The sequence below is a fragment of the Artemia sp. Qi Xiang Cuo genome, chromosome 11, assembly GCF_049724085.1.
Source record: "Artemia sp. Qi Xiang Cuo chromosome 11, ASM4972408v1, whole genome shotgun sequence".
Classification (NCBI taxonomy): Eukaryota; Metazoa; Arthropoda; class Branchiopoda; order Anostraca; family Artemiidae; genus Artemia; species Artemia sp. Qi Xiang Cuo.
Window position 1 is genome coordinate 49,153,384 of NC_142804.1, and position 25,425 is coordinate 49,178,808.

At 36.9% G+C, this 25,425-nt stretch overlaps 1 protein-coding gene across 3 annotated transcripts in view; it reads left to right on the top strand.

Moving 5' to 3' along the window:
- The first annotated feature begins 6,515 nt into the window (after positions 1–6,515).
- The window catches only part of LOC148947082 (zwei Ig domain protein zig-8-like), a 409,223-nt gene continuing 390,313 nt past the window's right edge, over positions 6,516–25,425 (top strand). For all 3 annotated transcript variants that reach the window (XM_089097251.1, XM_089097254.1, XM_089097253.1), the window contains exon 1: positions 6,516–6,605. The gene's annotated coding sequence lies outside the window, so the exon portion shown is untranslated. The remainder of the gene's footprint in view (positions 6,606–25,425) is intronic.

Consider the following 25,425-nt stretch of genomic DNA (forward strand, 5'->3'; position numbering starts at 1 on the left):
CGGGAAGGGGTTGAAAAAAGCGCGTTTACGTCGTTAACTTATCAATCTTCACCCAAACGGGAAGCGAAGGGCAACAAGAAGGACTTCGGTGACAAAAACAAGGAGAAATAATAAGCAGAAGAAGAAGAAAAAGAAAAAAATTGTTAGATCAAAGAAGGATTTCTTCTTTTTAGATAATTTATCTCCCCCAAAAGGAGTCGTGTCTATCAATAAGTTCCTCATTGAATCTATTCAATGCTGAAAATGTTGAACTCAGTGTCAAGTATGGCTACAATGAACCATTTCATCCCAAAAAACCCCTCTCGGAGAATATACACTTTTAAATATTTTCTAATTAAGACTATTTCATTGATTCGTCATCAACATATATTGATTTAACTTTCTTGGTGAAGAAAAGATCAGAAAATACAACTCCAAATGCTGGTGATTGCCTCTACTATGAAAACTATAGCCTAAAAATACTATTAAAACCAATTAATGGATTTGTTACTGGAATATTTGTGAGAAATAACATTAATTTATACAAATATGCAGGCTACACACACTTTATGATAATGACCACAATTTCTTAAAAGGAATTGAGAGTACAATCATTAGGCTATGAATATCGGTCAGGTGTTGATAATGACGGTGAGTTGACTACTACAGTGACCCAGGAATATTATCTAGTTGGAAAATTAAATCATGAGATATTCAATATATCCCAATGTCTACCCCTTAATGTCAATATTGACATAAACCTACAGATGGCACCATCGAATTTCATTTTGAGAAAAATACTTCCTTCCGAACCTGAAGTAAATTTCAATATCACATCCGCACGTCTCCATGTCCGAAAACAAAAGGTTACGCGCTCCTTTGCATTAGCAGTGGAAAAGCAATGAGCAACCGGTTAGATACTTAAACTTCTTTTCCCCCATACAGTCACCACTCAACGTCTCACACCAACTGGTTCTTGTAGCTATAGTGATTCATCGTTTATCAAAGGAGAAATCCCTTTAAAAGTGGCTTTCGCCTTTGTGAAGAGTGGCAGTGCCGTTGCATCCTCGACTGAAACCCCCCATGATTTTAATTGTTTCGGTCTATCTAGCAATGTTTGCAAAGTGAATGGTATTTCACTCCACACTCTATCACTCGACACAACATCCCACAGAATACTCTAAGAATTGACAGAGGACTCCCTACATCATGATCCCCATCTATTTGAAAATTGAATACCCCAATCAATGTTTTCAAAAAGTCATGTGTCAATTGTTTTGGACTTGTCAGGCACACAGGATATGAGTATAGTACGAATAGGGAATTTTTGTTTAGAGTGTACATTTGCCGATGCTCTGACTGAGAGTATCCCGCTAATATAACTGAGTCAATTTGAAACATATTGGGAAAACTCACCTGAAGGCAGTGTTCTACTAGACCTATCACCACGAAAACAAACCAAATAATCAACGTATTTAGTATGGATCCATACATGTCCCAGTACAAGTCCTATTGCATACCTTCGGACTTCATTGAAAAAATTCCAAGTGCTAACAATACCCTTATCATTGTTATAAACAGTCCATCAACTTTGAAGACCAACAATTGGCTAAGCATCATTCACACAGCAAAGAATATTGAATTTTTTTATCCTCTTGGCCTTTTGCATAGATTCTATATACCTTATCTTAACAACTGCACTGAAATATCTGAAACACCTTTTATTCAAAATAATCGACGAGTCCAGGATTTAACCATTAAGACATATGGCTTTCATGCACTACTCTTTTTCATGTTCAGTTGTCGTGACTATACCTGCAATTATTTTTTTGGCTTCTGAGTTGACGTGCCATAATTTAACGATTTTCTAGGTGATACAATACCTAAGGGTGCATTTATTATGGTTTTTAGCACGATGCGAATATTATGTTCTAGGAATGTATGAGAAATGGTTTATTAATAAAAAAAATTATATACATGATAAAACGACTTTTCTACTCTTTAGATTTCATCCACTACTAAGTCTTTGTCCACAAAAACGAGTGCAGGTATATTATCTGAAGTCGCAGTGCGCAGATCTTGATGTACTGCAATGTCACGGTCACTTTTTCTACAGTAGAGCTTGTCTTCCCTTTTGTCATATCTTTTTGTATAGTTGATTATACTATTCTCATTCTTTCTGTGTCATTCACATGTTTAAATTTTATTATTTGAAACAACTTCACAAAAAGTATCCTCAAGTGTCGAATAACATTCTGTCACGACCAAATACACATCAGTGGGTATATAATCATAAAACCAATTGTATTCCAAGCAATGACGTAGAAACAATATTCTTCTGTTGGTACAATAGTTAAAACGTTGACCCGGTTCCTTTTCCCAGAAACATCTCAGACCACGACGATACGAATCTCGTAGCACTAGATTAAAATCACGGTTAGGATTCTTTCCAATCATATAGGGATATGTATTCTCCCACTGCTTACATATATCATAGAGACAATTGGAGCAAAGGTGGCCACTAGAATGAGAGTCACACACCTCTTCAAGACAGGAATTAAAACCTTTAATTTGTACAGCATATCCTCTATGCAATTTACACGGTTTGCATAATCTACACTTTTCATCATACTCATCAATCATTGTGCCATTCTTACATGATGACCAGCTGACCGGTGTGCACATACATAATGGACATGCGTGGTACATTTTTTCATGTGTTGACACTCTCACTGCCACAATAAAACTGAGCTAGCAACAACAAAAATTGTCTGAGATAGAAAGAGAGAGAGAGAGTAAATCATCCTTGAGCACCATCTTTCTCATGAAAAAAAAAGTCCTAAATATCTAAACTAATGTTTAAAAGCATATCCACAATATCATTTTGCCGTGTCGTGATCAATATATCAATAAATTGTGTAAATGCATTTGGACCACGACGTAGAAGCTTCATACAATAGTCTAATGATGGAGAATCAGTTTTCATTATATCGACAAGCATTCCCCGAGAAAATATCTTCCTTTGAATAGACAGCTCTAGAAAATTGTCATCTAGAATCAAACTTTTTCCATAAGAACTAGATTCCTCGTGACTCGCTTTTTCTCCAATATATCCATTTTTTATAGTCCTAATTCTCTCACAACCAACTTCAGACTAACTAGAATTTTTTTTTTCTACTCTAAAAAAATATATGCTAGTGTACTATAGCACGAAAAGAATACCATTGATTTAGAAAGAATTTTATTGGACATAATTACAATAATAACAATCACTGATGCATTTTGTTCTCATCAATATGTTTCGATAGTACATCTAATGATGATCGAAGTTTACCTAGATTGAGCCTATTCCCTTTTACCGCAAAACATAGCTGCTCCTCCGCTTTAAATGTGCATAATGATATCACGTATCTGGCATACATAGTGTCCCATTCAAGGCATAGTCTACAACCAGTGGTTATTTCCACAGCCACATTGGGTACTCGCTTATCGCTGCTATTGTTGTCAGCTCCATCATTAATCTCCAATAATGTAAATGTACCACTCATTTATCTGTACTAATATCCTCTCAAATAAACTATTCTCTTTGAATTCAAGTCTCTTACTAATATGATTTGTAGTGAAAACCACTTCTTTTATTCAATGCCCAATCCACAATCAAGTTATACTCACTCTCTTTGGAAAGGTGTAATGCCTTGTAGAAGTGTTACCTATATACATAGGGATGGGCACTCTCTTTAAAAAGGTGAGGAATTTCTATGAAATAACATTGAAATTCGTAGGGGCGCACGCAAATCCAGAAGGCGCATACTACTAGAGAGATTAAAAAAAAAAATCGTTCTAATAGGTTCGGTGGTTCCTTCAAATCTCTCAAACTAAAAATTCCAATCTATCTGGATTCAAATTTGTAGATATGTTTCCAATTGTTTGGCGATCGACATATGTGTTCGTCAGGTTTCATATTTGCAGAGCGCAGTTATGGAGTAAACCCCTCACACTGTTTGATACTTACAAAGCACCGATACGTCAACTTAGATGGAACTCAATACATTTCACTGCTATAAATAATATAAACAAGATATTTCAGCAGTTAATAAAGTTCTCTATGCTATCTGACTTTGTTTCTAAAGAACAGTTATCCCAGCCAACTTGGATTCGCTTTGTTTTTTCTGCTCTCAACTTGTACTAAAACTCAGCCTTTCAATCTTTTTGAAGTCTCAGCTTTTCTGTCAATAAACTCAGCACATTGCCCACCCGAAATAACAATTTTTTGTTTTTCTCTATATTCCCTATTTTTGTTTGCATTTGAAGTTGTACCCTTCTAAAACGTATATGCCTTGTTCAGACAAGCTATCTTTACCATTATTGACACATCTTGTCTTGCCCTAGCATTGGACACAAGTATATACAGGGGAATTTCTTAGAGGGTGGGGCCCAATCATAAAGAAATATTTGATAATTTTAAAGAGAAGTGCCGAAAATTCACGAAAATTTAGTATTTCAGGGGAAGGTTGCAATTTAGTTTAATATGCTTGCAAACTGATTATATTATTAAGTGATTACAGAAACGCAAGCTGTTAATATACTCCCTCTCTATTAAGTCAGCATTGAATTAGAGTGACACAGGTTTCAGGTGTTTTTGTAAACCAATTAGGATCTAAATGCTTTTAAAATCTAAGTAAACCACAAAATTTCAAAGCTGAATGGGATTGTTGTACGCACCTGTCTGGCAGAACACGCATCAGGTGTTTCAGGGCACCAGGTGGGATAGAACTAGGGATATTAATTTGGTATGAATTGTGCTCAACAAATAGGATCTTCCATAATCTCGCCCTCATCTTTCTACTAACTTTAGAACTAAATATTCAAATTTTAGTATTTAGGAAAGATCTAAGCGAAGGGAAGACCTAAGTAAGTAATAATTGTCAATTAGAGGCCATGTTTTAGGGCTAGATAACGCAGTTTTCAAACGGCTTGTGCTACCGAAGCGTAAGGAAGGTACAACCAATATTCAGCCCAATAACAACCAAATCTCTAAAACATCGAATATTGATAAAAACAAATACCTAAGAAAATTATCTTTTTATGTTGATTCCGAAAAATCAACAGCTGCGCAATTTGCATGATTTTTGAAAAAGGGGAGAAACACCCCCAAAACATCAAGCGATCTTAATGAAAATCCCACCATCAAAACCAGTATACATGAGAACCTTAGTGTAGAGGTTCCAAACTCCTATTTACAAAAATGTGGAATTTTGTATTTTGTGCCAGAAGATAGACCACGAATGCTTGTTAAATTTTTTTTTCCAGGGGTAGTTGTATTGAGCCAATGGTCCTAAAAGATCAGGAGAGGGCTATTTTTAACGGACATAACAGGTTCTAGTGCCCTTTTTAAGTGACCAAGAAATATGACAGGGCAACTAGCCCGCCTTCCATACCAATTTTTCTCCAAATACATCTGATCAAAATGTTTATATACCCATTTGATGCAGCATAGTAAAAAAAAGCATAGTGGTCTGTGAATTTTTTTTTTCAAAGTTCCAACAATAACTATAGCCTTGGGGATGATATGGCCTCCCTTAGTCCCTTTGGTAAGGACTGCATGTTACACAAGTTCCCTTTTTCACATCTAGTACTGGTTATTGAGAATTACACGGAAAGTTTTTTTGGGGAAATTTTACACGTGGGAGGAGTGCATTTCCTGGTATGACTTGAAAAACGGTCAGAATTTAAATATAAAAAAAAAAAAATTCAACTGAAAGTAAGGAGTAACATAAAAACCTAAATTGAACATAAATTATTCCCTATATAAAGGGGAACTGCCCCTTCTTCGACCCTTACTCTTTACACTAAACTTTGATTTTTTGTCACAATTCCTCAAGGAAGACTGATCAATCGTAAGGACCGTTGAATTGGAACGAGAAGTATTTTTAAAGAATGTTAAGACCTTAGCATGAAGAGTGACGGTTACGGAATGACTCCACAAACCCCCCTCATGTAAGGGATAATTTCTGCTCGTTTTAAGTTTTAATGTTGCTCCTTAATTTCTTTTAAAAAAAATGGTTTTTCGATTTAATGGCAGAGAAGACCTAAGTTGGTAAGTATTTCCAATTTGAGGACATATTTTAAAATTGGATACGAAAAATTTTAATCCTAAATAAATCGTTAATACCAATTTAAGGCAATGATTTAAAGCTAGAAATGACAGTTTTTACAGAGTTTGAAATTAAAACCTTGGGTTAAAGCTATTCTTCTTAAAAGCTTATAAGCCTTATTTACTCTTTTCTTTAAAGTTGCGATACATGAGATACACCCTTTTGTTTTATGCTTTAGTTCCAGAAAACAAGCTCTCAAGTTCAAATTAGTTTGACCACTTCTAGTAGTTGACTAAATCATCATTCTTTCCAGCTAAACCAATGCAGGAGATTTTTCTCAACCTGGAAAGAGCTTAGACCCAAGAGCATGACTGAAAGAAAGATGGACAAAATCAGTCCTTCTCAGTTCAGTTTGTGAAATAGTGTCAACTTAGTAAAAGTGACAGATCGGTGTTATGGATAATGCTTCCTAGATCTACGTCCTTAAACGTCAATGATTATCTGAGTAATGTAATTAAGGAATTTGTTGGGGTAAGTTTCTAAAGGATTAACTAAGCTAATTATTCTTAATAATTAAAGAGAATGGCCGAGTCACATTGTATAAAAAAATATTTTGGAAGAGGATTTCTTAGAAATTGTTTTATTTGTTCTGGTACAGTCATTGACATACTTAATTAAATGTAAATTTTAAGAGGTTATTTAATTCTAGAAGCAAACAAAGAAGGGAGGAGGAGGAGAGGAATAAAGTGAAATGATTTTTAAAATGTTATGCTGCAGGCCTTAGCACAAATTACTATAGATTTCCTATTTTTCTTACTAGAAGTAGATAGATGTTTAATGTATATTTTTAGAGTGTCGTTAGATTCTAGAAAAAAAAGAGAGAGAGAGGGGGGGACGATGAGAAGAGCAGAATGAAATTTTAAGTTTTTTTTAAACATTATGGTGCAGGCATGGACAGACAATTCTAGAAGCAAATAAAGAAGGGAGGAGGAGGAGAGGAATAAAGTGAAATGATTTTTAAAATGTTATGCTGCAGGCCTTAGCACAAATTACTATAGATTTCCTCTTTTTCTTACTAGAAGTAGATAGATGTTTAATGTATATTTTTAGAGTGTCGTTAGATTCTAGAAACAAAAGAGAGAGAGAGAGGGGGGACGATGAGAAGAGCAGAATGAAATTTTAAGTTTTTTTTAAACATTATGGTGCAGGCATGGACAGACAATTCTAGAAGCAAATAAAGAAGGGAGGAGGAGGAGAGGAATAAAGTGAAATGATTTTTAAAATGTTATGCTGCAGGCCTTAGCACAAATTACTATAGATTTCCTATTTTTCTTACTAGAAGTAGATAGATGTTTAATGTATATTTTTAGAGTGTCGTTAGATTCTATAAACAAAAGAGAGAGAGAGAGGGGGGACGATGAGAAGAGCAGAATGAAATTTTAAGTTTTTTTTAAACATTATGGTGCAGGCATGGACAGACATTGCTATCGATTTCCTTTTTTTTTAAATAGAAACAGTTAGGTAATTTAATACAATTTTTAAGAGGTCATTTGATTCTAGAAGAAAAAACAGAGAAGGGGAGGAGGAGGACAGGAACAGGATAAAATTATTTCCAAATGTCATTCTGCAGGCATGAACAGACATTGTTAATGGTTTCCTTTTTTATTATAAGAGGGTAGATGTTTTGATATAGATTTTAAGGGGTGGTTAGATTTTCGAAGCAAAAAACAGAGACGGAGAGGAGGAGGACAGGAACAGGAGGAAATGATTGAGGAAATGAATGCATGAACAGACATTGCTAATGGTTTCCTTTTTTACTATACGAGGGTAGATGTTTTAATATAGATTTTAAGGGGTGGTTAGATTTTCGAAGCAAAAAAAAGAGACGGAGAGGAGGAGGACAGGAACAGGAGAAAATGATTGAGGAAATGAATGCATGAACAGACATTGCTAATGGTTTCCTTTTTTACTATACGAGGGTAGATGTTTTAATATAGATTTTAAGGGGTGGTTAGATTTTCGAAGCAAAAAAAAGAGACGGAGAGGAGGAGGAGAGGAACAGGAGAAAATGATTGTTTTTAATAGTTATGCTGCAGACATGAAAGGACATTGCTATTGGTTTCCTTTTTTACTAGAAGAACAAAGATGTTTTAATATAGATTTTCAGAGATGGTTAGATTTAGAAGCAAAAAAGAGAAAGAAAGGATGAGGACAGGAAAAAAAGAATGAAATGACTCTTAAAAATGTTATGCTGCAGACATGGAAGGACATAGATATGGGTTTTCTTTTATTTACTAAAGTTAAGCAGATATTTTGATACAGATTTTAAGAGGTGGTTAGATTTCAGAAGTAGAATAAGAGATAAAAAAATCCATATGCAGTTATGCAGTTTTTGGTAGCAGCGGGTGCCAATTTAAAAAAAGAAATGGGGGCGAAAAACACCAAAAAATAAGGTATAAACAAATGGCAGCAAAAACATAAAAAAGGCGCAGCTTTCATTCGAAGGTGTATTTATATTTGGATAAATAAATAGCTGATGCTAAAAATTTTTACAGACAAAAAACATTGTCAAACTTAACTAGTTAGTTTTGCTTATTTATTTTCCTTGCTCAACGTGGCAACACTGAGGAAAATTTTGTACCGCCCTAAATATTCATTATTTTTAAGCAATCAAAAACTAAAAGTTTATAAAATCCTGGTTTTCAGGTATCAGTAGACCAAGGACTGGCCCTGAACGGACAAAAAGTTTCATTTTTATGACTTTAGTATTTTAAAGGCAATGTTTTGAAGGTGAAATGATGCGGTCTAGCAATTTTGACTCTCATAAACTTGATGAAAAGCTAGGTCGGAAACTGTTTTATGGAATATAAAATGGGAAATATCACCAACATTATTTCAATAAAAAAATACAGTCGAAAGCTCACTTTTGATGTGTCTTTCGGCAGATTTCTTACAAAGGCTGCTAGAATGCACACAAAATTTTCAAAAAGGTACTGAAACTTCTATAAGGGCATCAAAAGGAAAATTAGATTTCTTTGATGTCTAAAATATATTAGTGATTTCTTAACCATAGAATTACAGAACATTGGACAAAAATATTTGAAGATTGGCTTTCCTGGTCCAGTTGAAGTGTTATGTTTTTTTTTTCTAATATTGTACAGTTGGTCTTCACGTTGTAAACTTAATAACCTCAAGCCTGAAACTGAGAACTTGAAAAAGAAGTTTAAGGTAAATAAGACGGCAACTACACAAGGTCTTGCTGGGTCAACTCCTACCCGAATCTGCACGGTTCTTTGACTATATTCGTATGTTTCTCCCTTAGTATAACACACTTTGCCTTTATTTGATGTTTCGATGAATGAATCCCTCTCACATAATAGATTCGTGTGTATCTACTTCTAACCAAGATCAAGGTTTTAAACTCAATATTTGACCATGAGCAGGGTTATGCTATTTAGTTTACTGACAAAAGTTCGATAAAGTTAGTCTTCTTATTTGGAGCAACCCTGAAAAATCATTTTTTCTCCTTTCGCATGCTTTCCCTCCTGATCTATGTTAGTAATTCATAAAACCTGTGCAAAATACAAATATAGAATCACAAGTCAGGAGCTCTATATCGTAGGTTTGTACAATAGTGTAAATTCAGAAAAGAGCAACGCATGTTATGTCTTCCATGTTTTGTCTCCCCCCCAGCCAGGCTGGGCCAGCCTCACAATATAGAACGGATAACCGGAAAAGGTCTTGATAGGACTAATTTAAACAAAAACTCTGAATTCTACTATCTTTTATAGTGATAAAGAGACCAGATGGTACCGAACCACTTTTTCAAGATGAAAAAACGCTTCAGCAGAAGAACCAAAGGAGGATATTTCCAGCCATTGAAAAACTAAAATGCAATGCAAATGTTTCGGCCGAGACCTCCGCTCGGCCGTCGTCAGTGCAAAGATGGAAAAACAATAAAAGACCGTAAAACAAAACCACTAAATAAATAAAATCAAATTGTAAAAAGAACAACCACAAAAAGGAAAATAGACCTTTTCCATGTAACGCTGAAAGGGTAACTGAATAAAAAATCCACTAATGAATGGTAATTCAAGGACCTAAATCTGAGTTGATTTTATTTAATTACCTTTAAAAGCTAATTGCTTACCAGGTCTTGTATCGTCTGACATTTTATTAGATTGCAAAATATTATGATTTAAAAGTGAAAAATCCGTATTAATAAGTTCATTATAAATGGAGCTCAAATAAGTTTTTTTCCGTTAGACTTTCTCTATTCCTCCTTGGTCCAACGCGTGTACGACAACCCACACCATTTCATTTTGTCGGAAAATGCCTCCATGATTGCCTCTGTTAAAGGTCTATTGCAAGTTTTCAGAGAGGCAATCGAAATTCAGAAATATATGCATAAAAAATCAGCCCTTAATAAAGACACCAGAGAAATTTATTTCAGCCTTATTAGGTCTGGTATCATCTGACATTTTATTAAGTTGCGAAATATTATGATACAAAATTGAAAAATTCGTATTAAGTGCGTTAAGATGCGTGAAAAATTTGTAATAAGTGCGTTAAAAATAGGGCTCAAATACGTTTCTCCGGTATCTCTATTTTGTCTTGGCCCAAAACGTGTACGACAACCTACACTATTTCATTTTGTTTGAAAATACCTCCATGACTGCCTTTGTTAAAGGCCTATTGCAACCTTTCAGATAGGCAATCGAAATCAAGAAATATATACGCCAAAAATTACCCCTAAATAGAGATGGGCAAAATTTTTTACTTACTTAACTTACTTAAGTCCCATCCGTCCTTGAAGGTCGTCTTGGGGCCTCTTTCTTCGTAACGGCGTGGATGTGCCTTCTGTATGCTTCACGGTCTTTTGCTAGGCGAAGAAGGTCCGAGAGGCGGTGAGGTGCAAAGTTTTCCTTCCACTTTTTGGGGGACGACCACGAGGACGAGAACCGTGAATTTGGCCTTCGAAGGTGATTTTTGGGAGACGGGACCGACTCATCCGTTGTACGTGACCGAGCCATCGAAGTTGCTGGAGCTGGATCTTCATGAGAAGTGTTTGTTGTACTTTAAGGCGCTCGAAAAGTTCGAAATTTGAGATTCTATCAAGGTAAGTGATCCCGCCGATGCGGCGGAGGCACTTAGTTTCAAAAGCTGCAAGTCGACGGTTGTCATTTACCTTCAGTGTCCATGTATCACATGAGTAGATTGCGATGGGGATGATCAGGGTATCAAAAAGTCGTGTCTTAAGCCGCAGAGACAAATCCTTTCTTCGCCATATGGGCATAAGGGCCTTGAAACTGGAACTCGCGAGGGCGAGACGTCTTTTGATGTCTTTTGATAGACTTTTGTCGCTGGTGATCAGACTACCGAGGTAAGGGAACTCGTCAACCCACTGGATACTCTCTCCATTAATTTTCAGGTCTGGCTTAACTGTATCCTATGGCTTTCGTGAGCAGCACATAACCTTTGTTTTTGATACATTTATGATCATTCCAAAAGAACTAGTGGCTTCGAAGACGTCGTTAAGAACGGCTTGTAGATCCTCGGGTGTTTCAGCCATTTCGTTGATATCGTCGGCGTAGGCTAGCTTACCTATCTGAACACCCCCTATATGTGCGCCACAAGTTGTCTCCACCAGGGATAAGACTGCTGTGAGGAAAAGGTTGAACAGCTCTGGAGACAAAAGGCATCCTTGAAGGACACCTGCGGAAGTCTGGAAACTGTCAGTGAGACCTTCACTAGTCATGACACGACTCCCAAATTTTGAGTACATATCCTTGATAAGATCTACTAGGTTTCGTGGGATTCCGTAATGGAGAAGGATATGCCATAGGCCATTTCTCCAAATAAGGTCAAATGCTTGCCTAAAGTCGATGAAGAGCTGATACAGGCCGCGACCGAATTCCAGATATTCCTCTAAAATTTGGCGAACAGTGAAAATTTGATCAACAGTCGATCTCCCAGGGCGAAAACCGGCTTGGTATTCTTGGATGACTAAGGATGACACGGCTCTGATCCGTTGGAGTATAATTCGGGTGAAGATCTTGGCAGTTTGACTTGTTAGGCTAATAGGACGGTAATTATCACATACTGCCTTTGACCCCTTCTTGTGTAGTGGAACAATTGTGGCTTCGCACCAAGAAGTTGGGAAATGACTCTTTTGCCAGGAACCGGATACAATCTTGTGGAAAAGATCTATAAGTGGTTCACACCGGACTTTCAGCAGTTCTGCCTTTATCCCCTCCAGGCCAGGGGCCTTGTTGGTCTTCAGCGCTTGGATGGCATCTTCGACCTCAGAACGGAGAGGAGGTGGGCTGGGATCTGAGACAGTAACGGGCAAGAGGTCCAGGACAGCAGAGTTTGGAAAGATATCAGGATTAAGCTTTTCTTTGAAATGCTCCATCCATCTCGATCGGATGCCTTCTGTGCTTTGTATCTGAGAACCATTTTTATCTAGCAGTGTACAAGAACTGAGGTTTTTCTTGCTTGTTAGCTCACGAACTCTCTTATACATGAAGTATGAATTGCCTCTCTTAAAATCAGCCTCACACTGTTCACATTTGTCTTTAATGTAGGTGCGATGGGCTCTACGGGTGGCTTTTTCTACAGCACGCTTCAACTGCTTATATCTGTCCCTGCTCTCTCTGTCTTACCTGTCATTGTGTTTTCGTTTCTCAGCATATAATAAAATGATTTCATTTGTTACCCAAGGCTTTTTATCACCCTTTTTGGTTCCTAGGGTGGACATCGCTACTTTGCTGATGATCTTAGAGGAGTCTGTTACCAGTTTATCGATATCCTCTTTAGATAGAGTTACAGGAATATTAGAAAGAAGGTCCGATATTTGAGTAGACAGTTCATCGATGCAGGTTTGGCGAATTTGAGGGTCTTTGAGAAGATGTGTGTTGAAACGAGCGGGTCTATTATTTAGCTTTGAGGAAGATTTCAGGCGTATCTTTAGTGCAGACATGACCAGGGAATGGTCGCTGTCGAAATCGCTACCTGCGAGGGTGACAGTATCTAGCACAGATGATTTCCACCGCCTAGAGACGAGCACGTAATCAATAAGATTACGGGTTTTTCCATCCGGCGAAGTCCATGTCGCCTTACGACGTTCTCTATGTTTGAAGAGAGTATTGGTAATGGCGAGATCACTGTCTATGCAAAATTCAATGAGGCGTTCGCCCCTCTTGTTAAGTCGTCCAAGGCCAAATTTACCCATAACATCTTCATTTCGAGCAGAATCGTTACTAACAATAGCATTGAAGTCGCCAATGACAACAATAAGGTCTTTTTTAGGAACTGCGTCAATTAAGCTTTGCAGTTGAAGGTAGAAATTGTCAGACTCTTCATCTGGTTTGTTGCAGTCAGGAGCGTAGACTTGTATGATCGTGATGTTGATCGGGGATCCCTTCATTCGTATCATAATCAACCGTTCTGACACAGGCGTTACGGAAATCAGGGATCTTCGTGCCTTAGTCGACATCAAAAAGCCAACACCTTGGCGATGGACGCCATTGGTTCTCCCAGACACTATCAGACTAGTGTTGCCGATCCTTTCTTCGCCGGTGCTAGGGAGATGTGTTTCTGAAAGTCCCACAATATCCCATTTATATCGGTTTAGTTCATTTAGGACAAGATCTATTTTGCCTTGTTTAGCAAGCGTCCTAACGCTCAGGGTTCCAACAGATAAAATCAATTTAGGAGAAAGCAGAGCCTCCGGGTTTGGAGTTGTCAACATTGTTAAAGGGAGATTCTTGGTCGTCAGTTTGTCGGTTACTGCGGTCGCGGTAACTTCGTCGGCTGCCTCGGTCGCGGTGACTTCGTTGGTTGCTCCGGACGCGGTAACATCGTCGGTTGCCCCGGACGTGGTCGTCTTGGGTCTCGGTCGTAATCGTTTGTACTTCATATTTTATAGGAAAAAAGGTTTCTTGGATAATTTCAGGACGGCGGTAAGCCACTCCTCTCCATCCCTAGCAGGGGCCGGCTATATCTACTACCGATGCAAAGATGCAAAGATTCCACTTAAAACAGTGGCCCAAGTGACGAACTTTAGCATATAGGTATCGAAACTTGAAATCAGAATAATACAATGGTTTCTACGAGTTCTAAATTCAATGGTTTCTAATTTCAATGGTTTCTCGTATTCTGTATAATTAGAGAGACTAAAACTAGATCCTAGGGTCCAAACCACTTTCTAACATCGTACATATTGAAATTCATGAGCCTGGCAAATTCCGTCGTCCCGAAACAAAATCTGGCACAGGTGCCTGCTCAGAGACATTATATCCATCGTTTCTACGTTCATACTAGAAACGCCATTTCCGAATTTCCACCTTTGACCTATGTTTGAACCTTTTTCTTTAGCTTTTTAAATGTATGATTAGTATTCCCAAGGATTCTTTGGTTTCTTTATCGTAAAATAAACTCTCCAGCATGACTTGGAAAATTGCTTGGAAAAAGTTGTATGCATTTGTTACGATTGTACTAGGGATGCTGGAGAGTATGATGATGACTATGAACCAGCTCTTGATTTGCAGTTGCAAGGCAATGATAAAATGAGCAGACAGTGAAAAAAACTTTACTGCAACCTTTTTTTTTGGCAATTTTATGAAAAAAAATAAGATGCTCTTTTTTTCTAAATTTACTAAGACTATATAATTTTAACTTAATCTTACTAAAGCAGATGAGGCCTAAACTTAGTTGACCCACACAACAAAATTAGCAAATTTACTCTGTTTACTTTGTTATGTTCAAGTTTATCAATGAAAGACAAATATGAACTGCAACGTATTAAAACTGCTAAATTCACAGCCTACTATTTTGTTGAACTACTGAAATTGGGCGAAATTGGGCGAAATTTTTGTTTGGTTTCTTGGTTTTAGATAAGGGCACTTCGTATCGAAGTAGTTGTCACAGAAACTTTGAAAAGGGCTCATTCGATTGGAAATTGGAAGGGCTTGTGCTCTTTTTAATAGCCGAAAGTGATTGGAAGGCAATTAACACCCCTTACACGCCCACCATTTCCCCAAACACATCCAATAAAATTTTGAGAAAGCTATTTTGTTCAACGTAGTTGAAAGATCTGGAAATTATGTATTTGAGGAGGACACTCCCCCCACAGCCTTCAGGGCAAGAGTTAAAAGTTATGCACTGGGGGCTAATAAGGGTTTTCTGGAAAGGGTTGTTGTAGAAACTTCAAAAAGGGCTCCTTCGATTGGAAATTGAAAGGGCTAGTGCCCTTTTTAATAGGAGAAAGGGATTCGAGGGCGACTAAACCCCTCTCACGCCCATCATTTCCCGAAACACATCCAATCCAAATTTTGAGATAGCCATTTCTCTTAACTTGGTTGAGATTTCTGGAAATTATGTCTTTGAGGATGAACCCCCCCCCCATAGCCCTCAGGGCAAGGGTTGTAATTTATCCGCTGGGAGATATAAGGATCTTATGGAAAGTGTTGTTGTAGACACTTCAAAAAGGGCTCATTCGATTCAAAATTGAAAGGACTAGTGCCCTTTTTAATAATCGAAAGGGATTGGAGGGCAACTAACCCCCCTCTTACGCACATTATTTCCCCAAACACATCTAATCAAAATTCAGAGATAGCCATTTTGTTCGACGTAATTTAAAGTTCTGGAAATTAGGTCTTTGAGGATGAAACCTCCCCCCCCTCACATCCCTCAGAGAAAGGGTTGTAAATTATGCCCTGGGGGCATATAAAGTTTTTAATGAAAGTGTTGTCGTAGAAACTTCAAAAAGGGATCATTGGATTGAAATTGAAATGGGATAGCGCCCTTTTTAATAGTCAAAAGTGATTGAAGAGCAACTAATCCCCCTCTCACGCCCGCCATTTCCCCCAAAACATCCAATCAAAATTTTGAGATAGTTATTTTGTTCAACGTAGTTGAAAGTTCTGTAAATTGCAATTTTTATTAATGTAGTTAAAAGTTCTGGAAATTATTCCTTTGAGGATCCCCCACAGCCCTTAGGGCAAGGGTTGTAAGTTATACCCTGGGGGCATATAAGCTTTTTATAGAAAGTTTTGTTATAGAAACTTCAAAAAGGGCTCATTCAATTGGATATTGAAAGAGCTAGTACCCTTTGTAATAGTAGAAAGTGATTGGAGGGAAACTAGCCCCCCTGTTACGCCCACCATTTCCACAAACATATCCAATCAAAATTTTTAGATAGGCGTTTTTTTTCGACGTAGTTGAAAGTTCTGGGACTTAGGTCTTTGACGATGAACCCCCCCCCCCAGCCCTCAGGGTAAGGATTGTAAGTTATGCACTGGGGGCATATAAGCTTTTTATAGAAAGCGTTGTTGTAGAAACTTCAAAAAGGGCTCATTCGATTGGAAATTGAAAGGGCTCGTGCTCTTTTAATTCTCATAAGTGATTGAAGGGCAACTAACCCACTTCTCACGTCCACCATTTCCCCAAACATATCCAAGCAAAATTTTGAGATAGCCATTTTTTTTAAAGTAGTTTAAATTTCTGTAAATTAGGCCCCCCCCCCCACAACCCTCTGGGCAAGGATTGTAAGCATGCCCTGGGGGCATACAAGGTTTTTATAGAATGTGTTGTAGAAATTTTAAAAAGGGCTCATTCGATTGTAAATTGAAAGGCGTAGTGCCCTTTTTAATAGTCAAAAGTGATTGAAGGGCAACTAACCCCCCTCTCCCTTTACCATTTCTCCAAACATTCAATTGAAATTTTGAGATATTAATTTTGTTCAACGTAGTTGAAAGGTTCAGAAATTATGTCTTTGAGGATGACAAACCACCCACAGCCCCCAGGGCAAAAGTTTTAAGTTATGCCTTGGGGGTATGTAAGGTTTTTATAGAAAGTGTTTTTGTAGAAACTTCAAAAATGGAACATCCAATTGGGAATTGAGAGGGCTAGTGCCCTTAATAGCAATCAAAAGCGATCGGAGGGCGAATGCCCCCCACGCCCATCATTTCCCCAAATACTAGCAATCAAAATTTTTTTGAACGTAGTTGAAGGGTCTGGAAATTATGTCTTTGTGTATGACCCCCCCCCCACAGCCCTCAGGGCTAAGATTGTAAGTTATGCTCTGGGGCCATGTAAGGTTTTTATAGAAGACTTTATCGTAAAAACTTCAAATAGGGCTCATTCTATTGGAAATTGAGAGGGCTATTGCCCTTTTTAATAGTCGAAAGTAATCAGAGGGAAAATCCTCCCCCCCCCTTAGTGTCCCCAAACATTTCCGATCAACATTTTTATCAACATAGTTCAACATAGTTAAACCATGTTTAACATAGTTGAACTATGTTGAACAAGGCCTTTTTGTTCAACAGAATTGAAAGGTCTGGAAATTATTTCTTTGAGGATTACAAACCTCCCCCCATAGCCCTCAGGACAAGGGTTGTAAGTTATGCCCTTGATAATGTTCTTACAGAAAGTTTTGTCATAGAAGCTTCAAAAAGGGCTCATTCGATTGAAAATTGAGAGGACTAATGCTTTTTTTATCAGTCAAAAGTGATCAGAGGGCAAATGCCCCCCCCCCACGCCCATCATTTCCCAAAATACTTCCAATCAAAATTTTGAGATAGCCATTTTGTTCAACGGATTTGAAAGGTCTGGAAATTATGTCTTTGAGGATAGCCAATCCCCCCAGCACTCAGGGTAAGGGTTGTAGTTATGCCCTGGGGGCATATAAGGTTTTTATAGAAAGCAGGGTCATTTAAACTTCGTAGGGGGGCTTCTTGGATTGGTAATCAGACGCTCTAGTGCTGGTTTTAAGAGTCAAAGTGATCGGAGGGCAGCTAGGATTGTAAGTGATCGGAGGGCAGCTAGGGGCAAGGGTTGTAAGTTATGCCCAGGGGATGCTTAAGGTTTTTATGGAAGGGATGGTTGTATAACTTTAGAAGAGTTATACAACTTTACTTTTTTTTCTAAAAAAGTAAAGTACTTCATTAAACCAAAAATGAACAAAAATTGAATAACATAATCTAACAAGCATACAACTACCACAAATCCGTATTAATAAATAAATCCAATCCAAAACAAACAGAAATTAAAATAAATAGCAGAGTCAAACCCAGAACAAACATAAATTAATATGAGTAGTGTTTAAAAAACCTATGCTTTCTAAACGACAGAAAATATTGCACTCTACTGAAAAAATTCAAATGCGTTTGCTGAAAAAAATATGCATTGTCAGTTTAATATACATACGCTGATATTTATTCCTTAAAATCTTAGCTAATTTTTGATTTCTTAAAGTTAAAAAAAATCAAAACATTTAAAAGAATTTTTTTCAGTAAAGTAAACTTCGGAGAGGGCTCATTTGATTGAAAATTGAAAGTTCTAGTTCACTTGTTAAGAGTATTAAATAATAGAACAAGTTTTTTTTAACTGAAAGTAAGGAACGACGTTAAAACTTAAAACGAACAGAAATTATTCCTTATATGAAAGGGGCTGTCCCCTCCTTAGTGCCTCGCTCTTTACACTAAAGTTTGACTTTCTCACAACTCTATTTTTTTAAACAATAAAAAAATTTAGCGTAAAGAGCGAGGCGCTAAGGAGGGGACAGCCCCTTTCATATAAGTAATAATTTATGTTCGTTTTAAGTTTTAACGTCGTTTCTTACTTTCAGTTAAAAAAAACTTGTTTTTTTTAATTTAATTTTTGAATGTTTTTGAATAAATGCAGGTTTTGATCTTGGCTCACCATACATGAATAATTAAAACAAAATGTGCATATTAATTTACTTTTATTTTTTTAAATGGCTTTCTTGAAACTTGTTTAATTTTATTTACGATCGTTTTTATTAGTAATAAATATACGTAACTTCCGAATTAACTTACGTAACGAACTTCTATATTCATATATATTTAATACGAATATTAGGGGGCTCGCCCCCTAGTCAATACCTTGCTCTTTAAGCTAAAGTTCGAATTTTGTTCCAATGATTTAAAAATGACCGCTTAATCATAAAGGCCGTTAATTAGATTAAATAGCTCTTATGAAAGTACTAATAAATCTTTGGCTTAAAGAGCGAGGTATTGACTAGGGGGTGAACCCAATCATATATGTAATATTTTCTTTTCGTTTAAAGTTTTGATGTTGCTGCTTTTGCAGCTGAAAAACTTGTTTTTTTATATTTAATTTCTGATCTTTTTTTAAAATAATGCTGGGAAGTCCGGCGTCCCCTTCATAGCAATGTCCCTTCCTCCATGAAAACTTCCTTCATGGAAAGATCCTCCCACATAACCCCCGACCACCCCCCCCCCACCAGAAAAAATATCGCCTGAAAACGTCTGTATTCTTCCCAATAACCAACACTATATATTAATATTGGGTAAAGTTCATAGCTTTCAGCCCTCCCCCCGGGAAAATCGGGGTATTAAGTCATCCTAAAAGACATACTTATAATATTTTTGAACATACTGAACAAAATGGCTATCTCAAAATTTTGATCGGGTGACTTTGGGAAAAATGAGCGTGGGAGGGGGCCTAGTTGCCCTCCATTTTTTTGTCACCTAAAAAGGGCACTATAGCTTTTAATTTCAATTCCAATGACTTCCAAGATATTTTAGGACCACTGGGTCGATACGATGACCCCTGGGAAAAAAAACAACAAATAAACACGCATCCGTGATCTTTCTTCTGGCAAAAAATGCAAAAGTCCACATTTTTGTAGATAGGAGCTTGAAACCTCTACAGTAGGGTTCTCTGATACGCTGAATATGATGATGTGATTTTCATTAAGGTTCTATAACTTTTAGAGGGTATTTTCCCCTTTTTTCGAAAATCAGCCAAATTTTCTCAGGCTCGTAACTTTTGATAGGTAGGACTAAACTTGATGAAACTTATATATTTGAAATCAGCATTAAAATCTAATTCTTTTAATTTATCTATTTGTATCAAAATCCCGTTTTCTAGAGTTTTGGTTACCATTGAGCCGGGTCGCTCCTTACTTACAGTTCGTTACCACGAACTGTTTGAAAAAAAATCCGATGGCAACTAGCCATCACCCACGTTCTTTTTCCCTCAAACACATCTGAGAAAAATTTTGAGATAGCTATTTTGTTAAAAATAGTTCAAAGCTCAGATAAGAAAAACTCCGGTGTCGATACACCTCCCCCCCAGGGCCCGGGGGCAGGTGTTATAAGTTATGCCCAAGGGCATGTATTGTTCGTACGGAAGGGATGCTCGTATAAACTTCAGAGAGGGCTCACTTGAATGGAAATTGAAAGTTCTAGTTCACTTTTTTAGAGTCAAAAGAGATTGGAGGGCAACCTGCCCCCCATGCACTTTGCCCCCAAACCATCCGATACAAATTTTGAGATAGTCTTTGTTTTAAAATATTTCAAAGGTCAGATAACTAAAACTCCGGTGTTGACACAACCTCCAATGGCCCGGGGGTAGTCGTTGTAAGTTATGTCTATGTGGCATATATGGTTCTTATGACAGGATTCTCGTATAAACTTTTGAGAGTCTCATTTGATTGGAAACTGAAATTTCTTGTTTACTTTTAAGATTCAAAAGAGATCCAAGGGTAACTACCTCCTCCAAGCCCTTTTTACCCAGACCCATCCGATAAAATTTTAAGATAGCTATTTTGTTAAAAATAGTTCAAAGAACAGATAAGAATCACTCCGGTGTCGACGCAACCGTCTAGTGCCCAGGGACAGCCGTTGGAAGTCATGCTCTGGGGGCATATATGGTTCTTATTGCAGGGATAGTCGTATAAATTTCGGAAAGGGTTCATTTGATTGGAAATTGACAGTTCTAGTGCACTTTTTAATAGTCAAAAGAGATCCGATGACAACTAGCCCCTTAACCCTTTTTCCCCCAAACCCATCCGATACAAGTTTTGAGATAAATTCTTTTTTTAAATAGTTCAAACATTGGAAAACAACTAGTGCCTTCCCCCAAGGAAACATCCTCCATGGAAGGATCCTGCCCCGTAACCCCCTCCTCCGACACCCCCCCCCCCACATCAGAAAAAAATCCCTCTTGAAACGTCTTTATACTTCCCATTAACCAATACTTTATGTAAACAATGGGCAAAGTTCATAACTTTTCGGCCTTCCCCCGGGAACTGTGGGGGACTAAGTCATCCTCAAAGACAAATTTATTAGATTTTTGACTATGCTGAACAAAATGGCTGTTTCAAAATTTTTATTGGGTGACTTCAGGGAGAGAGTGAGCGTGGGAGGGGGCCAAGTTGCTCTCTAATTTTTTTGGTGACTTAAAAAGGGCACTAGAACTTTTAATTTCCGTTCCAGCAAGCCCTCTTGCGATATTCTAGGACTACTGGATCGATACGATCACCCCTGGGGAAAAAAAAAATAAATAAACACGCATCCGTGATCTTTCTTCTGACAAAAAATACAAAATTCCACGTTTTTACAGAGAATCCGATGGTGTGATTTTCATTAAAATTTTATCACTTTTTGGGGGAGTTTCCCCCTTTTTTCGAAAATAAGGCAAATTTTCTCAGGCGCAAAACTTTTGATGGGTAAAAGTAAACTTAATGAAACTTATATATTTGAAATAAGCATAAAAATTTGATTCTATTGATGTATCTATGGGTATCAAAATTCCTGTTTTTAGAGTTTCAGTTAATATTGAGCCGGGTCGCTCCTTAATTACAGTTCGTTACCACGAACTGTCTGATAACCATTCTCTTACTTATTATTATCATTCTCTTAGTTAAGTAGCTACGAAGTTCTGCAAAATTAGTTTACTTTTTTTTTATTATAATAATTTGGAGAACAGAACTCAAAGACAAGTGAGAATTGGATTAAGGATTGGTCGTTAGACCGCAGTAGCCTTCAGGGAGTAGGGGTTATGTACTTCCAATGAACGGTGTCTTCACTATAAACAAGAGTATGGCTACTGCCCGTTCGCTAACAGTAAAAATATCATTCTCTTACTTAAATTAACTAAAAAAAACAAGTTTTTTTTAACTGAAAGTAAGGAGCGACATTAAAACTTAAAACGAAAATAAATTATTCCGTATATGAAAGGGGCTGTCCCCTCCTCAACGCCTCGCTCTTTACGCTAAAGTTTTTTTATTTAAAAAAAATAATGGTTGTGAGAAAGTCAAACTTTAGCGTAAAGAGCGGACTTTTAAATAAAAAAAAGAGCAAACTTTAGTGTTCATATACGGAAATTTCTGTTCGTTTTAAGTTTTAATGTCGCTCCTTACTTTCAGTTAAAAAACTTGTTTTTTTAGTTAATTTTTGAACGTTTTTGAATTAATTCAGATTTGATTGGCTCACCGTACATGAATAATTAAAACGAAATTTGCATATAATTTTCCTTTTTTGGGCTAATTGGCTTTCTTGAAATTTTGTTCTGACGTAACTTACGAATTAACTTACGCAACGAATTTCTATATTCGTATGTTTTTATTACGTATATTAGGGAGTTCGCCCCCTAGTCAATACCTCGCTCTTTACGCTAAAGTTCGAATTTTGTTCGAATCACAAACTCCTGAATCACAAAGGCCGGTTAATTAGAATAGATAGCTCTTTTGAAAGTACTAAAAAGCTATGAAAGTACTAAAAACTTTTGAAAGTACTAAATAACAAAGGCCGTTTAATCAGAATAGATAGCTCTTTTGAAAGCACTGAAAAAAGACTGTAGCGTAAAGAGCGAGGTATTGTCTTGGGGGCGAACCCCCTCATATACGTAATAATTTCTGCTCGTTTTAAGTTCTAATGTTGCTTCTTACTTTCAGTTGAAAAAATTTGTTTTTTTTAATTGAATTTCTGATCGTTTTTAAAATAATGCTGGGAAATCCGGCGCCCCCTTCATAGAAATGTCCAACTTGCAATTGTTCTAATTAAACAATCCTTGTGTTTCAGGCGTCGTTTATACAGAATTGGGACAAAATTCAACATTCAGCGTAAAGAGTAAGGTGTTGAGGAGGGGGAACCCCCACATATACATAATAATTTCTGTTTTGTTTTAAGTTTTAATAATGTTTCTTACTTTCAGTTGAAGAAATTTGTTTTTTCATTTAATTTCTGATTGTTTTTTAAATAATGCCAGGAAATCTGGCTCCTCCTCCACAGAAAGATCCTTCCTCCCTACAGAAATATCATCTAGATAATTCAATCTTGGTGATAATTTTCCCCACACAACTACCTTTAATATGTTCACGCATAAAAGTGAGTCGGCAAAATGAAAGTAAGACACATAAAGAATTTCGTATTGGAATTCTGGCAAATTCCCCCAGTGTAAAATTTCCCGTGAAAAGTTTCCTCCCTGGAAACTTACCTCCCCATGGAAAATCTTCCTTGTGAAAAAAAAACAGCAGAAAATTCAGTCCCCCCCCCAAAATGCATGCATAGTTCCCAATAACAAATACTATACGTTTACACTTGGGAAATTTAAAACTTTAAGACCTGTCCATAAGGGCTCTAGGGGGAATTTGTTACCTTCAAAGATATATTTTTTGGGTTTTTAAACTATGCTGAACAGAATGGCAATCTCAAAATTTTGATCAGATGAAATTGGGAAAAAAGGGCGTTGGAGGGAGCCAAGTTGCCCTCCAGCATTTTTGGTAACTGAAAAGGGAACTATAACTTTTAATTTCCGTTCGAATGAGCTCTCTCTTGATGTTCTAGGACCACTGGGTCGGTACGATTATCCCTAAAAAAAAAAAAAAAAAAAAAAACACGCATCCGTGATGTTTCTTTTGGCAAAAAATACAAAGTTGTACATTTTTGCAGATATGAGCTTGAAACTTATGTAATAGGGTTTTCTGATACGCTGAACCTGACAGTGTGATTTTCATTAAAATTCTTTAACTTGTAGGGGATGTTTCCCCCTCTTTCCAAAATCAGGTAAATTTTCTCAGGCTCGTAGCCTTTGATGAGTAATACTAAACTTAATAAAGTTTATATATTTAGAATCAGCATTATAAGCCCATTCTTTTGATACATTTATTGACATCAAAATACTGTTTTTTAAAGTTTCGATTGCTATTGCGCCGTATCGCTTGTTTTTCTTTATTGTTTTTTTTAATTACGTATATGTTATTACGTATATGAGGGGATTCTCCCCTTAGTCAATACCACGCTCTTTACGTTAAGAGTTGAAATTTTTTTTAACTCACAAATCCTTGAATCACAAAGGCCGTTTAATTAGAATAGATAGCTCTTTTGAAAGCACTAAAAAATACTGTAGCGTAAAGAGCGAGGTATTGACTTGGGGGCGAACCCCCTCATATACGCAATAATTTCTGTTCGTTTTAAGTTCTAATGCTGCTTCTTACTTTCAGTTGAAAAAACTTTTTTTTAATTTAATTTCTGATCGTTTTTTAAATAATGCTGGGAAATCCGGCGCCCCCTTCATATAAATGTTCCTTACCCCAAGGAAACATCCTCCACGGAAAGATTCTCCAGAGTAACCCCCTCCTCCAGCCCTCCCCACCAGAAAAAAATCCTTCCTGAAAATGTCTGTATACTTCCCAAAAACCAATACTATATGTAAACAATAGTAGGGTATGACATTATATTTCTAGCAGACTATGTTCCTTCCGGTGTATTTGTCCCACTTTACATTCCATGCCACCTTTCCAGTGCATGTAGCTATGGATCTGGTTTTGTGGGTATTATCTATTCCATGACACCTTTCCAGTGCATGTACCTATGGATCTTGTTTGGTGAGTATAGTCTGGTTTGGTGGGTATAGTCTGGTTTGATGGGTATAGTCTGGTTTGATGGGTATATTCAGGTTTGGTTTTTTAGGGATTCCCCGCCTGTTCCTAAACATTGCGAAAAAGTTAGCAGTATGAATGGGGGATTCCCCGAACAAATTTGTTTAAACTCAAAGTTTTTTTTCAACCAGACTGGTTGTTTTTTTTTCGAGCTAACACCTGTTTTTTAGGCAGCTAATAATAGAGAATTGCTTAACAATTCGTCATTTAAACCTCGTATAAAATTTTCATGCTTTAGAATTTAATCTTCATTATGTTTTAACACATTGATTATAGTACACTACATATTATTAACTTTGAAAACAATTTATATTTCTATTTTAAATGTGAGTACACTTTCATTCCTTATTTCCCAAAAAAAAAAATCGTTTTACTAGTAAATTCAAATTTCAGGGGGACTTAGCCCCCCTCCCCGCCAACAACACAAAGCTTAAAATATGATGCGTATATTCGATAGAAACGGCAAAGCACGCTTTTTTCTATTATGTAAATAAAATCTCTCCTCCACAGCTATGTTTACAAGTTTTGGTTGTTTTGAAAAACAGTTCTTTAATCATTCAGAAACAACCTTTTTTCCAAACGTGCTGTATTTTTCCGGTTTTGAATGAAAAGCTTGCGTGTTACACAGAGAGTGAC